The sequence below is a fragment of the Eumetopias jubatus genome, unplaced genomic scaffold (genome assembly GCF_037043125.1).
Source record: "Eumetopias jubatus isolate StellerSeaLion01/CBP00866 unplaced genomic scaffold, mEumJub1_p1.0 scaffold_16, whole genome shotgun sequence".
Taxonomy (NCBI): Eukaryota; Metazoa; Chordata; class Mammalia; order Carnivora; family Otariidae; genus Eumetopias; species Eumetopias jubatus.
In genome coordinates this window covers 2,862,613-2,880,726 of record NW_028274822.1, presented here as the reverse complement: position 1 = coordinate 2,880,726, position 18,114 = coordinate 2,862,613, and the positions used below count along the sequence as shown (strand labels likewise).

General features: G+C 43.3%; 1 pseudogene; it reads left to right on the top strand.

The window, feature by feature from the left end:
* Positions 1-10,794: 10,794 nt before the first annotated feature.
* Positions 10,795-11,955, top strand: LOC114208877 (centrosomal protein of 41 kDa pseudogene; annotated as a pseudogene).
* The last annotated feature ends 6,159 nt before the right edge of the window (positions 11,956-18,114 follow it).

Sequence of the window (18,114 nt, the reverse complement as noted above, 5' to 3'; positions counted from 1 at the left end):
TTTTTCTGCCCCGCAATCTCATTATGTTTCCCCATGCGTAACTGATTATACGTGCATGTTTATGCAAAGTTTGCTGAGAGAACCAAAATAAAACAAGGCAACCAGCAAGACCTCCCTGACTGCGGGCCGGCCAGACACACGCTTCATGAAGCTGAGGAGGAAGACGTGGTCAGAGGCTTTGCCCAAGATTCCAAGTGCCTTGCCCCACAAGACCGTTTGAAGGAAAGATTTTGGCATTTAGGCATTCGGTGGAGTTAGAAACAGAACAATATGGAAAGAAGAGGTCACGATGTGGTGAGTCTTTGTCAGGGTACAGAAGTCAGGGTGTTTTGTTGATGAGGGAGGCTAGGGACATTTTAGGGGGCGACTGTTGCAGTAAAATACACATAACATAAAGTTTATACATTTTAAGTGTATTTTGAGTGTACAAGTTTAAGTGTGTGCTCCAGCCCAGTGTTCAGCACGTCTCCAGTCTTGTGCAACTATCACCACCACCCATCTCCAGAACTCTTTCCACCTTGCAAAACTGGACTGCATGCCCATGAAACAACTCCCCTCCCCCTGCCCCCAGGAGACCATCCTTCTTTCTGTCTCTGTGAACGCCACTCCCCCAGGGGCCTCAGGTAAGTGGGGTCATACGTGTTTGTTCCATTTGGGTCAGGCTTTTTCACCCAGCGTGATGTCCTCAAGGTCCATCCATGCTGTGACTAGGTAGTATTTTATCTTCTTCAAAACAGACGCGGAGCTTATATATAAATGGAGACAGGAACTTTACCAAATAAACTGGTTAACAAAAACAATTCTCAAACATTGTTCTTCTCTTCCCTAAAACGACCTCTCTGGCTGTCTTTGCTTGTCTTTGCCTCCTTGTAAGCTTCAGCAGAAATATGAAGGAAAGCCCCCTTTCCTTCCCAAATGGAAACCAGTACCACTAAAGCTACGTGGAGCGAACCTGAGGCTGAATTTGAGTCAAACACTCTCGGGGGTAGTATCCTCATGGCTTATTCACGACTTACAACCAGACTACTTGCCAAAAAAATGAAGGAAGCATAGAAAAGGAAAATGTGAAACCAACAAAAGGAAGATGGAAGTTTATAGATCGGGCACCTGAGGTGGGTCCGCAGATGCGGGTGAGAACTACAGAACAGTGTGCGACCCTGGGCCTCACTGCCAGGCTGTGAAGAGGCGTTTGGGTTTAGAATGGACTGAGGTGTTTTTGTGTACCCCAAACAGACACTAAATCAAAGGCATTAAATTAAATTTGGGGGGGGCAAAGTGGAATTTTGGAAAGAGACAAAAAGTTGGATCTCCTATTGAGTCACTAAATTGTACTGAGTCACCAAAAAGTACATTTTTGTGTGCTCTCGTTTTGCACAGCTCCAGATGCCAATAGCATGAAGGGGGAAACAATATTAGGTTGCTGAAGCATTTTATACGATGAACAATTTTAAAATATTTTGCATGTTAAAACGAAGTAGGCAGGCAGGATTTAAAGTACAAGATGACAGGGGACGCCTGGCCGGCTCCACTGGCGAAACATGCAGCTCCCTATCTCCAGGGTGTGGGTTGGAGCCCCATGTTGGGTATAGAGATCACTTACAAATAAAATCTTTAAAAATAAATCAATAAAGCACATGATGACCACGGTTCAGGAGATTTTAAATCCTCAGCGTTCACACCTGTGCATTCAGGGCTCCCCCCTCAATCACCCGTCATCCCACCTGCACACTCTATAACCCAGGCCTGAGAGTAAGTGCCAGTTGTAGCAGGAATATTTCTTATATGCTAATTGTGTAGGAAACCGTCATGGGGCTTACATTTTAGCTCACTTCATCCTCACAATAATCCCAGGAGGCCGGTGCCACTGTCCCATTGCACAGGTCCCACGGGACCAGCCTGGCGTGCACAACCCCGCCAAGCCTGCAGAGCTGGCGTGGGCCGGGGGCGGGGGCTACGGAGCCAGCAGCCCTGAGGGCCAACCTGGCCCGCGCCACCAACCCTAATGTCAATCGGCCCGCCAGCCAGACAACCACGGCCTCAGCTGTTTTCAAAGCACTTCAAAGCCAAAACTGTCTTTTCTCTTAGTCCTTCTAGGAACATGTCATGACCTCCCGTCTCCAGTTCTCTTCTGTTCATTGGCAGTGGGCCCCTGTGTACATTACATCACACCCTTCAGGCCGTCTGCGTCACCCAAGGTGGCACTTGTCACTCACCAAGGAACATTGTCGGTCTTCCGTCCACATGTGTGTTCCATATTTGTGCAGGAATACCTACTCACTGGTGGTTGGAGAATCTCTATGGAAATCTGTCTTAGTTTCTCAAAGGATTTGAACTGTTGTTGCTTTTAGTATATAAAATACAGAAGGATAGCATAAGTAGTTGAGGAATTAGGTCAGGAAAAATAAGAGTAGAAAAAAATGAAATCAGGATCCAGAGGAGCTCACCAGACTTAAGATATGCTAACGTTGATCCTATGTGTTGTTAGAGGTGTCAGAATTTTCCTCTGAGCTTCCTAGCATCCAAAACAAAGAGGGAAGCACTAAACTTTTAGAAGATTTGCACAACCCGTAAAACGAGAAGCGCATGTTTCCATAGAAAAACAGAATGTCCTAATTCTGGTGCCTAAGTGAAATTTCTCCTACACTTTCTAGAAAGAAGTGATGATGGAATGGAATGGACTACATTCCCAACATTATTTTTACCAAGAAAATATTCAGACAGTGTTCCTCACGGTAGTTTGGCAGCAAAACTATCAACCTACAATATAGTAAGAATTTATGTTAATGACCTTATCTACAAACCAGGAATAGCATTATCGCGGATAAGAAGAACAAGAATGTGAAATCACCCACGATTGTTGAACAGCATATTAGTGTGGACGCATGTCCGTTCTTTTCCTAATAGACAGGGTCTCCCTCACCATGTACTTGCTGATAGAATCAACATGATACAATCACATTGCTTTCAATTATCCGAAGGCATTGGACATGTTATCCCGAGTCCTATTCGTTCTCTTGAAATGTGGGCCATGTCTAAAACCATTCGACTTTTCTTCACTGATTTTTACTATTTTGTTTGTTTGCATAGGATGTCATCGGCATGGTCAAGCCCAGCCAAATCTTGGATGCACATCCCCAATTACAGATGTCTAAGAACTGTTTCCATTCAGGATCTGATGTAGATATTCCCAACCACGACGTGAAAGGAGGGCTGGGGTTCTGCTCGCCCTCTCCCCGGCCCCCACACGCCCCTGCCTGCTCCCTTCCTTCCGGAACAAGGGTCAGGTTCCCTGTGGTGCCCCTGATCTTCCCGGTGCCGGCCTTGGCTTCTCCCGGCAGACTCTACAGCTCACCGGCCCTCACCTCCTACAGTCAGTGAGACCTGCTGGCAGTTCTGGGTTTGCAGGAACTTCTAGGGTGTGGACATGAATCATTCACAGGGTCTGGACACACACTTTACTTCTTTATTTCCTACGGCTTACGCCCTTTGGCTTCTAGAAAGCCTTTATTTAAAATAAATACAGGAAAGATGTGTTACACTGTGAGTTACAATACAATACAATCCTCCATTAAGTGCCAAACTCTGTTCAAACAAAGTTCGTGGCTGGACTGACAAATTTACAAAAGCGAGGAAATTCAAAGAGGAGGGCGGCCACTCAGTCCCCGTTTCCCTGTAGCGTGGGCTGCGAGTAAAGTGGCCCAGCGGAAGGAGCGGGCCGGTTCTTCTTTTTCATCTGGTTTGCTTCTGAGTTATAATACTTCAGTAAATTGAGGGCATCGGTAAAATTAAAGAAATCCTTAAAATGAAGTCATTTTCTGCATGTCCCTTTTTTTTCCAGAAAACAAATGACCCCATACTTCCAGGATGGAAAACCGATATTCCACATTCCCGCCCCTCTCCCACACATCCCTTTTTTTTTCAGTTGCAATTGAGCTTAGCCATTGTTTACATTGGGATTTCACCCAGATGAAGCAGAAAAGTAACTTTTAGGCAAACTGATAATAAACTTCAATTGTAGATCTTGTATTCTTTAGGAAGTAATAAAACATGAGTTCACTAATGTTTCTAATAGGAGAAAACATTTCTTTGGAACAACACAAAGGCCAAATTTTAAAAAAGACGTGTTTGGGAAGTATTACAGAGATAGCCTTTAAACTGCTCTTACTTTTACAGATTTTCGTCTTACTTTTAAACACAATGATGTGTTCACATGTAGCCCCCTATTGAAAATTTTCATGAAACCTTCTTTCGATTACCTACAATTCGAAAAGGATTACAAAAACTAAACCCTGCTCCAGAAGAACCTCTAACGACGATATTGTTTCCGTTGACTCCTGTCTTTCTGCCCCCCCACCATTCACCATTGTGCAACATTACTCCACCCCTCCTTGCTGTGCAGAATCACAGGGAAGTTAATGGTGCAAGTATCCTGTTCATTTCAGGGCCACTCTTGTCCTGATTAACTGAACAGGGAGGAAAAACAGAGCATGTGCATAAGGGGAATGTGAAAATTTGCTTATCTAACACTCTAAGAAAAAAGACAGAAACTAAGTAAAAAACATTTTGTTTGGTGAATATTCACAGAACAATCATTTCCAAAATGTGGCGGAAGCTTCGTCTGGATGGGTCCTGTGCTCATTAGGATGGAGCATAAAAGCCATAAAGACATAACTACTTCTCTCTGTGTGTAGCGATGCTTATTTCCCAACTCAAAGATACTGTGTGGAGAATGCCATAGATATGGATGAAGTTCTGTGAGTTTTAGGTGATTATTTACAAGTCACAAACTCAACAACCAAACAAATGCATTAATTATGAAACATCTAACTTTCCAGGGGCCAAAGCACCGTTCTGTGTGTGGGTCTGGGCATTCCCACGCTAGCTGTGGTCAGAACAGATGACCATCATATTCCTTCTGAAATACGAGGAGAGGTTTGTTCTGTGGAATTCTAATACTTATACATACTGTATTTTGAGGTACTTTCTCCTTCACTTGTTTTAATCCTGCTCACAAAAGCAAAATGAGATTGCTCAGAATTAACTCCATTTAAAAGTTTCAAACTCAGGGGACGCCTGGCTGGCTCCGTCAGAAGAGCATGCAACTCTTGATGTCAAGGTCGTGCGTTCGAGCCCCACGTTGGATGCAGAGGTTACCAGAAAAATAAATGGATAAACTTTAAAAATAAAACTAAAAAGAAGTTTAAAATTCATAGCAAAGCTGGTATGTTTCCTACGTGGGGCAGTTGGTTAGAAGCAGAAGCATTTGGAATTCATGTCATGTTTTTCAGAACCATGTGTCCAAGAGGCTAGTTCTTAAAATCCATCTGCCCCTCACACTACAAGAACGCCTTTCCCTTGTGGTTGTGTGAGTCTCACACGGCTCCACCATAACATTTTAAGGCAGAACAGTGTCATTGCGCCATTCCATATAACTCCTACATTCCCTGGTATGTGGACACTGAGAAATTTTAGGAAGAATGATGATTCTTTCTAGCCAAGATTGTCGTACAAAATGTAGCAGTCAATGATGAACTGCAAATTTGGGATAGTTTCCGGATAGACTCAACTTTATCAACCAATATCAATAGCAAATATGATTACAACCTTAACCATCTTCCAAAAAATTAATGATATTAAGCAATATTTATCGGAACACAAGGGACATCTGGCTTTAAGTGCACCTAGTCTCAGTAGAACCAGATGCAAGTCGTAAAACCGAGCATGTTAATTTTTGACTTGTGTCACGGCATTTGACGCTATCACAATTATAATAATAAATTAAACACATAAGATGAGCAGAGATAGAGTCCTTCCCTCATTCAACAGATGTGCACTGAATTCATATTTGTTGTGAGGTACTGAGCTAGGCCCTGAGTCTTCACCATGAGGACATGCCTTAGGCTGCAAGGTGATGCCCAGGCTTTGGCACATCTGTGCCCTTCTCACCAAGGGTCTTCTTGTGGAGAAAAGGAATCTGAGCTGGAGACATGGCTCTCCTCCTTGTGCTGGAGGGCTGTCACCTGGAGCCCCGGTAGCGTGGGGGCAACAAGACCAGCAGCCATCTCCCGCCCTGGAAGAGCAGGATGCCACGGCTGGGAGCAGACGCCCCAGCTCAGTAACTCCTCCTCTCGGCTGTAGCCCTTCAAGCCAGGGATTTCTGTTTCTTTGAGTGGAAAGCAACCTCAGTCTCTTGGCTCTGCCACTTCCCTCGCTCTCTGTGAGCCTGTGCGTGGCAGAGCACAGGCCCGGGTCAGAGCACTACAGGGGCCGTGGCTGGAAGTGGACGACCGTCAGGGGTCACCAAGAGCATTCTCAACGGGAGAAGGACACGACCGGATTCGTTGTTAGAGATTGTTCGGCCTCAGGGAGGAGAATTAAGAGGTCAGATACCACTGAACCTGAAGACTAAAACTTTGAGTATCTCCCATCCGGGCAGAGGCAAGGGAGGTCCCTGAAGGAGGCTGAGAAGGAGCACAGAGAGGCAGGGGGGAGTGCCGTTGTGGAGGGGAGAAGCCCACCCAAAGAAGGGTGGAGTGGCCAAGGGATCAGATCCTGCAGCATGTCGCTGGATCCAGCAACCGGCTGTGCAGGGACCTCAGGAGAGAAGCTTCCGAGGGACACCCGGACAGCCGCCTGATGCAGGGCCAGGAAAGCTGGTGGAGACATGAGCCGGTGGGCAGTTCCCACTTGGCAGGGCCTTGGGGTTGAGGCGGAGGTCTTTCTATACTCGCTCTTTGTGTGAAGCTGGGAGAGGTATGAGCATGTTTAACACGGGTGCATATAGGTGTCCGAAGAAATGCAGACAGAGCTGGAGAATGAAGACACACCACAGAGGCAGCCGGACCTCTGTCTGCTCCTGGCCGGTGGAGCCCCATGACTGGCCACAACCTACAAAGGTTGTTAACGCTCAGGTTCACGAACACTCAGGGACTACGAGCCCGTGCACATGCAAGCCAGGCTCCCCTGCTCTGAGCAAGAGTATTTAGGGGGCCGTTTGTTGAAAGGCCTCTGCGGAGTGCTGTGGATGTCAGGAATCACCGGCCCTTGCGCTGTTGTTGGGACCCGTCCTACCCTCCAGGCCCGAGGCCCATCTTGAAGCCCCTTCTAGACACCGGCTATCACTTCACATCTGCCGCCTCACTGATGAAAATCCCCTCCAAGTGTAGAATTGGAACTTTATATTTTCCTCTCACCAAGTTTTGACAACCTCAGGGCGGGAACTCTTCTGAAATCCAGACTAAAGAAAAGTGGAAGCAAAAAATAAATAAATTTTAAAAAAGACCAAGGGTAGAAGCACGGATGAGTAAAGAAGCCAGGAGAATGTATCGTTACATATAATAAACGTTGGTTATAAGACATGTAGCAGTAATTATCTGGAATAATAATCCTCCCAAATCCCAAGACCAAAGGATGTAGAAAAAAGTATGGTAAGGTTTTTTTTGTGTTGGGTGGAAAAAAGTTGATTAATACTGGATATTGACAGAAAGAAAGATTCATTATGTGTGTTCAAAATTTATAAGTAGAAACTAGAAAAGAAATCAGAAAAAAATGGTTTAAAGCCTAAATGGTAATGAAAACCCAAAGAAAAGGAGAAGAAATAGAGAACACACAATATACAGGGCAACATAGCACACAGTCAGAGTAAAAACAAGTGAGAAAGGAAGATCTGAGGCCGTGTTTCACGTCCAGTTACATGTCTCTCACAAGACACAGCCCGAAAACAAATGGTAAGATTAAATATAAAAGGATGGAAGTCAGGCAAATATTAATAAAAAATAAATAAAATGTAACAATAGAAACAGCAGACAAAAGAGAAATCACAAGGAAAAGAAATACAAAGCATACTTCGAACTGATAAAAGTTACAAGAAGATTCATTGTGGACATTTATGTACCCAACAATGTAACTTCAAAACACAAAAAGCCAGCACTAACAACTATCAAGAAAATAGACAAATCCTCAGTTCTAACAAGGGATTTAACATACATCTATCAGAAATCATGGGTTAAAGTAAATAAAAATAGTTGTGACTAACACGTTCAATAAAGTTGAGCTAACAAAATACAGAATACTATAGAAGACAGAATAGAGTCTCTCTGGAAATAGTCATTGTAAAATGAAAAGGAGAAAACAAACGAACAAAAGCCACAAGGAACTACTGATAAATTCCAAAGTGCAGAAATCATCAAGGCATTATTCTGAGCCACAGTGCCAACAACTAGAAATTAACAATACAGAGATAGTAAACCACCTGCTGGAAAAAAATAATCAAAAACTGAGTAAAAACTGAAAATATCCTAAATTTTAAAATATCTCATGTAAGTACAAATTTAAAGATCTTAAGAAAAAACCAACTGGAAATTACTAGATTAAAAAGAAATGAGGGGGGCGCCTGGGTGGCGCAGATGGTTAAGCGTCTGCCTTCGGCCCAGGTCATGATCCCAGGGTCCTGGGATCGAGTCCCGCATCGGGCTCCTTGCTCAGCGGGGAGTCTGCTTCTCCCTCGGCCCCTCCCCCTGCTTGTGCTCTCTCTGTCTCTCTCGCAAATGAATAAATAAAAATCTTTAATAAAAAAATAATAAATAAAAAAACAAAAAGAAATGAGGGATCTACATAGCAAATATATGGTATCTTGTCAAAGTATGATGAAGCCCACAGGGAGCAAAATTTAAGTAGGAATACGTTTATTATGAGATGCATGAGCCAAGGTTTCAACTGAGAAAGCTATCAAAAAGAAAGATGAAATGAAATCAATCCAAAGAAAATAGAAGAAAACGGTAAAAGTCAAACACAATACATGAAATAGATAAAAAATAATCATCAGTAATTGAGTTGAATACTAACCCTAAAAAAATAGATAATCAGATAAACTTTTCTGGTTCTAATCAAGAGACAGAAAGAGGATACACAAAATCAACAATTAAGAGTAGATGACATGAAAATATTTTTATTATTAAGGAATAATGCATTTATATCAATAAATTTAATAATCCGAAAGAAATATTTTTCCTAAATATTTTTGAGGGATATGAATTACAAAAATGGCTTAAAGAATAAGTAGTTACCTTAAATACACAAATAATGGCAGAATAGTTTGAAAAGACGTCTAGAGCTTTGATTCAAAATGACACTACATCAGAGATTTTATGGAGTTTGGTCATTTAAAAAATTTATTTTTTAATTATAGAAGTAAAACATGTTCATTTTAAATAAAATAGTCAAACATATGTAAGAATATACAGTAAGAAGAGCGTCTCCTCACTGTGTCCTTTATCCATATTTGAATGCCCAGGAGTAACCTGTTAGACGCAGACCTCTTACTCCAAATAGGCCAACATACACGTCCACGTTAAGTTTACAAAAAGGAGACCTTGAGGGCACACATTGGTCTACAGCTGACTTGTTCACTTCCCCCTGGTGTCATGACATCATTCCATATACAAATATAACAGATGCACGGTATTCAATTGTACCATAATATATTGCACAATACTTAGAGTCAGCCGTCCCTTGCTTCAAAGAAATAAACATCTATAGACAATATTTCAACAACCTGGAGAAACACCTTCCACCATAACACGGGGTGGGGTGGAGGGAGCCTTCAAATGAAACAAGAGAACAAGGTACTTCGGCTAGTGTCCCACCAGCACTGAGTAAATCGTCAGCTCCAGCCTGATTGAATAATAACGAAAACTGAGGTTTGAAGGATAAACTTTCAGGGTCGAGATTAGCCTGACCATATGAAAAATAGATGAATATAAAAAAACACACCTTTTTTTCTGTACGAGGACTTGCCAACCGCGTTGGATGATCACCAGGACAGACCCACACTTCCTCTCGAGGGGAGTTCGCCATGTTCTCTCACCCCAAGTTCAGCTGTGGGCTGTGTTCATTTAATCCTTCTGGGTGCTCCAGTTTCCCCCACGTCATTCCCTGAGTGACCATACTTACTGACTGTCAATCCATATCTTGATCAGCCAGGGTCACTTTAGGAGGCTGTGGGCAAACCTACGGCAAAGAAGGAGGCAGTTTCTGGGAAGGACGCAGTGCAGAGAACAAAGATACCACACATGGAAAGGCACAGCCTGAATCCAAGATCTCCCTTCTTAAGTTGGAGGGGTCCCTAACTAGTATAGTCACAGGGTCTAGAAACGCAAAGGTTAAGACCAATGAAGAGACTGGCTAATTCGTGTAAAGTTTTTACATTGTTTTTACCATATCCCAGATTTATCACGAGGGATATAGAGCATATGACAACTGTAGTCTGGTTCTTACTTCAGATCTACATTCTCTTCCTTTAACATTTTATTAGGATCACCTAAAAGTCATGCTTCTTTGCTTCTATTTAAAAAGGTGGGGTCTTTCCAACAAGTGATGGTGGGACAATTGGACATGCACATTCAGAAGAATGAAGTTGGACCCCTTCTTCATCATATACCCCCAAATTAACTCAAAATGGATCAAAGACCTAAATGCAAGTCCTAAAACTATAAAACTCTTAGAAGGAAATAAGGAGAAAATCATCATGAACTTGGGGTAGGCAAAGCCTTCTTAGATATAATACTAAAAGCACAAAAGAAAACAGATAAGTTAGACCCACTCAAAGTGAAAAGCTTTTGTGGCTTCAAAGGACATTCTCAAGAAAGTGAAAAGAGCTTCCAGAATGGGAGAAAATATTAGGAAGTCATGTATCATATCTGATGAGGGACCTATAATCTGGTATATACAAGGAACTCTGATGAGTCAGTAATTTAAAGATAAATCACCCAATTTAAAAATGGGCCAAGGAGAAACCCCGCGTGGCCGGTTGGAGCAAATATGTCTGTCCGGAGGCACATTGGGAATCCTGAGTATCTGACCAAAAGAATACCACAAAACCCAAGGTATCAGCATAGCAAGTCAAGACTGGATACTGGTAACAGTATGACTAAATACATTGAGAAGCTAGAAGAGATCAAAAAAAATTATAGATACAAAAAGGATGAGCTTTTGAAGAGACTAAAAGTTACAACTTTTGCCCAGCTGGTCATCCAAGTTGCTTCCCTATCTGATCAAACACTGGAAGGGACAGCTGAAGAGATTCAAAGGCTAGAAGACAATGGCTCTTCAACGACTTCAGAGCCCGATGGGGAGATCAGTGCCAGGACCAACGGAAAGGGGAGCCCGGGGGAACAGTCGCCAAGCCCCATGCAGTTCATAACGAGCGCGGGACCCGGGGCCTCCAATCGCTCCACTCTGCAGAGCGTCATCAGTGGTGTTGGGGAACTGGATCTAGACAAAGGGCTAGTGAAGAAAGCAGAGTCCAACACCAAAGACAAACCTTATCCCGACTGCCCCTTCCTGCTACTACATGTGCGAGACAGAGATTCTTACCAGCAGTGCCACATTATTGGAGCTTATAGTTACCCAATTGCAACTCTGTCTAGAACGATGAACCCTTATTCAAATGACATTCTTGAATATAAAAATGCCCACGGCAAGGTCATCATTCTGTACGACGATGACGAGAGGCTGGCCAGCCAGGCGGCCACCACCATGTGCGAGCGGGGCTTTGAGAACCTCTTCATGCTTTCCGGAGGTCTAAAAGTCTTAGCTCAGAAATTCCCAGAAGGACTGATTACAGGTTCCCTGCCAGCATCTTGCCAGCAGGCCCTTCCTCCTGGCTCTGCCCGGAAGCGATCCAGCCCCAAAGTGCCGCCCCCACCAGCTGAGAATAAATGGAGGTTTACCCCAGAAGACTTAAAAAAGATAGAATATTACCTGGAAGAGGATCAGGGTCCTGCGGACAATCCTAGAAGGCTGAGCCAAGCGAACGCCGCTGGAAGAGACTCCAAGGTTCCAGGCGCCCGCGGCAGTCAGAACCTGCCCGCCGGGGGCCCTGCTGGCCCCCCAAACCCCCGCTCACTCAGCAGCAGCCACCTGCAAGGCAAACCCTGGAAGTAAAAACTTTGTCCGTCTTAGTCGAATAAATACTTTTTCTCCTTTCGGGAAAAAAAAAAAAAAAATGGGCCAAGGATCTGACTAGATAGTTCTCCAGAGAAGATATGCAAATGACCAATAAGCACGTGAAAAGATAATCAACATCATTGGACCTTAGGGAAATGCAAACCAAAACCATAATGAGAGTGTCCTACCCACTAGGATGGCCCGCATCAGAAGACAGATGCTAACCAGTGTTGGCAAGGGTGTGGGGAAACCCTCGCGCACTGCCGGTGGGGGGAAGATGGGGCAGGCGCCTGGGAAACAGGCAGTTCCTCGGGAGGTAAAACACAGAGTTACCATGTGACACGGCAACTCCACTCCTGGGCATATGATCAAGAGAACTGGAAGAATGCATGCACGCAAAAACTTACACATGAATGTGCACAGCTCCGTTATTCATAACAGCCCAAAAGTGGAAACAACCAGTGTCCACCTACTGATGAATGGATAAACAAACTGTGGTTTATGCACACACTGGAATGCTACTCAGCCATGAAACCGTATGAAGTCCTCTCACACGCTACAACACGGATGAACCTTGGAGAACAGGGAAGGAAGCCGGGCACAGAAGGCCACACACGGTATGGTGCCATCCCATGGAATGTCCAGAACAGAGAAGGTGCTAGGGGCTGGGGAGCTGGGTGGGGGGGGGCATGGGGGTGACTGCTGATGGGGTATGGTGTGATGAAGATGTTTTCGTCCCAGATAGATGGAGGTCGCTGGTTGCACAATACTGTGTGTGTGCTAAATGCTGTGGAACTGTAGTTTAAATACAGGAGTTGTATGGTATGTGATTCATATTTCAATAAGGCTGTTATTTATAAAAATGACAGGGTTTTTTTTTTAAAGATTTTATTTATTTATTAGAGGGCGAGCGAGAGAGAAACAGCATGAGAGGGGAGAAGGTCAGAGGGAGAAGCAGGCTCCCCGCTGAGCAGGGAGCCCGATGCAGGACTTGATCCCGGGACTCCAGGATCATGACCTGAGCCAAAGGCAGTCGCCCAACCAACTGAGCCACCCAGGCGCCCCTAAAAATGACAGGGTTGATACCAATGTTCTTATCTGTTATGCACAAAGAGCGGATTTATTTACTTATCTATTAAAGATTTTATTCGTTAATTTCTGAGAGAGAGAGAGAGCAAAAGAGCACATGAACGGGCAGAGGCGGAGGGAGAAACAGGCTTCTTGCTGAGCAGGGAGCCCGATGCAAGACTCGATCCCAGGACCCCGGGATCACGACCTGAGCTGAAGGCAGACGCTTAACTGACTGAGCCACCCAGGCGCCTCAAAGAGCGGATTTAATCACCTAAAAGACAACGAATCTTCCTAGATCTCATGTTATAGTACAAGTTATTTTTTTCTCAGGTGTTCCCAACTTACCTGGTCTTCTGGTCACTTAAAGAAAGGCCAGCGTCACAGTTGTGAAGAGTGATGGCCTGCCACGTGGAGGAAAGAACAGCTTCTTGCCCTGATTTTGCTATGACTGGTTGTGTGACCTTTGTCAGGTCACTGAACTTCTCTGGGCTTTAGACAGCTCACCTGAAAGATGAGAGGCCAGAACTAAATAGATCCTTCTACATTAGAATTTTATGATTCAGGTTTAAAATGGCATATGTAAAGATAAACACAATTATGAAAGCAAAACATATTGTATTTACTAATTTTTTAAGATACGTAAAATAATCAGGGTGTCTGGGTGCCTTAGTTGTTTGAATGTCTGACTCTTGAGGGCAGCCGGGTGGCTCAGCAGGTTAAGTGTCTGCCTTCAACTTGGGTCATGATCGTGGAGTCCTGGGATCAGCCCTGCGTCGGGCTCCATGTTGGTTGGACGTGAGGCCTGCTTAAGAGTCTCTCCCTCCTTCTCCCTCTGCCACTCCCCCCCTCTCTAAAAAGAATTTTTTAAATTATAAAAATAAAAAATAAAATAAAATATGTAACAAAATGTGAATTGTGGCTGACTTATATGATATGTGATTAGTGTTTGCCTTTTCCTCATGTCAGTTTCTCAATTCTTCTTTACACGAGCTTATTTAATATCATGCTGGAAGAAAATATTTTTTCAAAAAGCTTTGTATTGCACAGGTTAAAGTGTGATAACTTGATTGAAATACAAGTCTGTTAAGTCTATAAATACAGGGGCGCCTGGGTGGCTCAGTCGTTGGGTGTCTGCCTTCGGCTCGGGTCGTGATCCCGGGGTTCTGGGGTCGGGCCCCGCATCGGGCTCCTTGCCCGGCGGGGAGACTGCTTCTCCCTCTCCCACTCCCCCTGCTTGTGTTCCCTCTCTTGCTGTGTCTCTCTCTGTCAAATAAATAAATAAAATCTTTTAAAAAAAAAGTCTATAAATACAGATGCAAGACATTTGTAATTTTCCAGTGGCGAGGGGAGATATTTGAAACCCCTTGGTGTTTTTTAAGTTGGAATTCTTTTATACAGAATTAAGTTCTCTTTGTTTAAACACGTTCTTGGTTTTTAAATTGAATATAGTCCTTGGCACATATCTTTGATTCTTGTAATGTATGTGCCGGTGCTAACCTAATTTACAGACACCAGGGAGAGAGGGGGCCTCTAACTCATCTTCCCCAATAAAAGGGAGGAGTCAGAAAAATACTTAATCTGATAGTTTCTTATGCAAAACTTGGTTCCTTACAATAGGTCTGCACTAATGACAAGATGAAAGCTGTGGTAAAATACTCTATAATATACATGCAGTAATGTGCCGATGAATGAAGTAATAAAACAGTGAAGACCTTTTAGTTCAGATTTCCAAACCAGGAAACTGTGATCTACATCAGGCAGAGAGCCCTTTAATTCAATGGAAAGGGTTTTCTTCAGCTGAAGTATTTTTAGTGTGGACATTTGAAATGACATACCTATTTGAGCTTGAAACAAACTACAGTTAAAGATCTAAATAATTGTGAAATACAGCAAGTGTCATGGCGGGTTTGGGAGGACATCAAACACCTGCCCACAGGTGCCTCCCCGTGTTGGCTTATCATGATTGGGTAGCTGATATAGAGGTCAAAGTGGACCTCAGCACGCCCCGAGCAAGGGGACCACAGATGGTTTTTCCTCTGGGAGACAAACAGCCCCGTGCAACAGGGAGAGGTCCTGCACGTACCTGTTAAGGTGTGCGGTTACAGGCAGTCACGACCCTGCACAGGTCTTTGTGTTTGCTGATTGTCTCTGTGACCGGGAATCCTAGAGATGGGATCAGGAAATGAAGGCATGCACACGTGATGTCAGGAGCACCTCGGTTTTGCCTGGCTTCTTCATTGTCTTTGGTATTTAAATATCCTGTTGTGTAAGTATAAAGACAGGAAGTGAGTTATACAAAACTGTGCAACAGCAGGGTCGAGTTTCAGATAAGCGGCTGTGCCTTGGGTTTTGGGAATTGATACATATTTAGTTTCTTGAAACTGCAGAAAACTACTACCTTTTTCCTGGGAAAAACATTTTCATTATTTCAAAAGAAGCTTTGACAGTACTGTGTACATATCGTCCGGTTAATAATTGCCGCTCGGGCCTGTAACAGCAGACTTGAATTACTTAGCTTTGTGCTTTATTTGTGTTTCTTTGGAAACACTGAAATCTGTCTTCAGAGGTAAGAGAGGGAGAGGTGGAGTAAAGGAGCAATGAGGAGTATGCTGTGTGCCCAAGCTCTGCTGGGGTTTCCTGCCCAGCACAATCCCCAGGCGTGCGAGGAAAGGGATCCCCGTGGTACACCCCCCCGCCGCCACAAAGCTCCTCTGCAGCTCATGCCCTCCAATTGCTCGGAGACGTGTTGAGAAGGGCTCCTTCCTCTTTTAGGGTTAGAAGCAGAAGACCCCTGGTCTGAGTCTTATTGACTCCTTTTGTTTCCCATTTAAATGTACCTGGTTGAACTTGGGGTGTACGATTTTGGAGATCTATGCGTTTTCCTAAATTGAGGAGTATACGAGAATTTTGGGTTCGAGTCTAAAACCAGTGAGGAACACCTATGGAATCTAGTTTCTCAACTCTGGTGTGTTAATGAGATACACTAGATGAAATGCAGTAAAATGGTGTTGGGGGGGTGGATTATGAATGTTATTCATTTTATTGACACACAACATTTTAAAAGATACTCTCAATTCCTAAGATAGTGAAGCAGCTCTCATAACTGTCCCAAGTGAAACCTTGAACTGAGAATAGGAAGTGGGGGAGTTTGAGGTTTTCCAGTAGTTTCTGAGCTCTGAACTGCAGGATGCAGAATGAGCTCCCTGTTCGCCCCCCACGTCCACTGGGCTAAGAAGACAGGTTCCCTTTTCTGCTCTCAAAGGAGCTGCAGCTTCAGTCCCCACGATGCTTTACCCCTGCAACCAGCTCGCGTGCGAGAAAGGACTGTGTCTCCTCCTTGAGCATAGAGAATGTACATAAGCTTCAGTAAATGACTAAAACCCATCTTTAAAGTTCCTCCTGGAAAGATCACCACATTCTGATGAAGTTTAAAAGAATATAAAATCAAATATTTGGGGAGGAAATTTGCCACATTTTGCTATCACGTTTTCAGGCTGACAATTTGCGTTTAGCGTGTAATTAGTCTGCTCACAAACTGTATTCAAGACCTACGACATGTTAAAAGTCATTTGAAGATTTGAGAAAGAGATGCAAATGTACTATTTCAAAACAAAATCGTTAACAACCTAATTTCTTGCCACTGGTTCAGCTTTATTTTCCCTTTACTTTTTTTGGTTCCAGTGTGTGAAGATTGTTATTTTGAAAGCCATGTGCACATTTATGAACAAATCATTTTAAATAGCTATTTGTACGAAACTTGAACTTAATAAGCTTAGGGAGAGCATTGTCCCGTCCTTGGACTGTGCGTTGCCCACCCCTTTCAAGTGGCATTAGCGAATCCCAGCTTTAAAAGCTTAATGATCGGGCACATAATGCTCAGTAGGCAGTCTTGTTAGAAACTACAATTTGGTCCAAAGACGGCTTTTTTATTTATCTGATTTGCGATTTCTCAGAATTAGGTAAATTGTTACTGGCCATATTGATTTATATTAGAATCGCTTGAAAACATTGGCTAGCTGTTTCTAGGTTTCCTCAAACATTGAAAAGAACAAACCCATGGTCTTTTGGCCACTTGAAGGCTTATCTTTATTTTATTTCCATAACATGAAACTACAGACACACATTGTAACACTATGTATGTATACGTATGTATGTGTAGATATTATATTTACAATTTTAATTAGATTTTAATAACAGTCATGTTTCAGCTGTGATCTACTTCGGTTACAATTTGTTCTAAGAGTCCTACCCTTACTTTTCATGTGATAACAAATTGATTCTTCAATTATTATTTAGTGGTCTTTAGGTTTGATACAGAATCTGTAGGCTCATTCATGGGCTTTGCAACAGGGCCATCTATCCATAGAATTGTCAGACTCCCCAGGAAATAATAGCTTCTGACATTTGTAGTGTTAAAATATAGGATTAATGATCAGCTTTTAATGTGCAAATTAAGTATTCAGTATAAGGGTACTCCCCTTTCCTTTTACCAGTTTTATTTGACCCAAATGCTCTGTTGAAATAAGTGCAGGTCCAGTCTCCACCTAAACCAACTCAGGTCAATGAGCTTCTAACTAGATTTTGGGAGTAAAATGGGAAATTACAAGAAAGACTACTTGAAAAATGGCATATTTGTAGTTCCACTGAAAGACCAGCAAGACCTCAGAGAAGTTAATGATTAACTTTAAAAACTGCAAGGCCCAAATCTCAGCCCCCAAAGGACAAGAGCTGACGGCCAGCCAAGCACGGGGAGTCCCCTCCTCGCTGTTGGGCCCCAGCCACCTCAAGTGGGAGCAGAGGGCAAATCTGCAGCTTCCGTGTTCTGTAAAAGATTATCTCCCCTTGTTCTGAGTAAAACTGGACAAGATGCTTTTCCCTGAAAACCTCAGCGTAGTTGCCTGCTTCCGTTAAGCCCTTAATGACATTCTTTGTCGGTGGGTCTTAACAATTACATAATAGTCTTCACTCATGGCGACCTATTAAGAGGCTAGTTATATACACTAAATTATATGGTTAAAAACTACCATATATTTTTTTAAGTGGAGAAAACATTTTAAACCACAGTGCTCAAAAGACCTGTGTATCTATTGTGTCTAC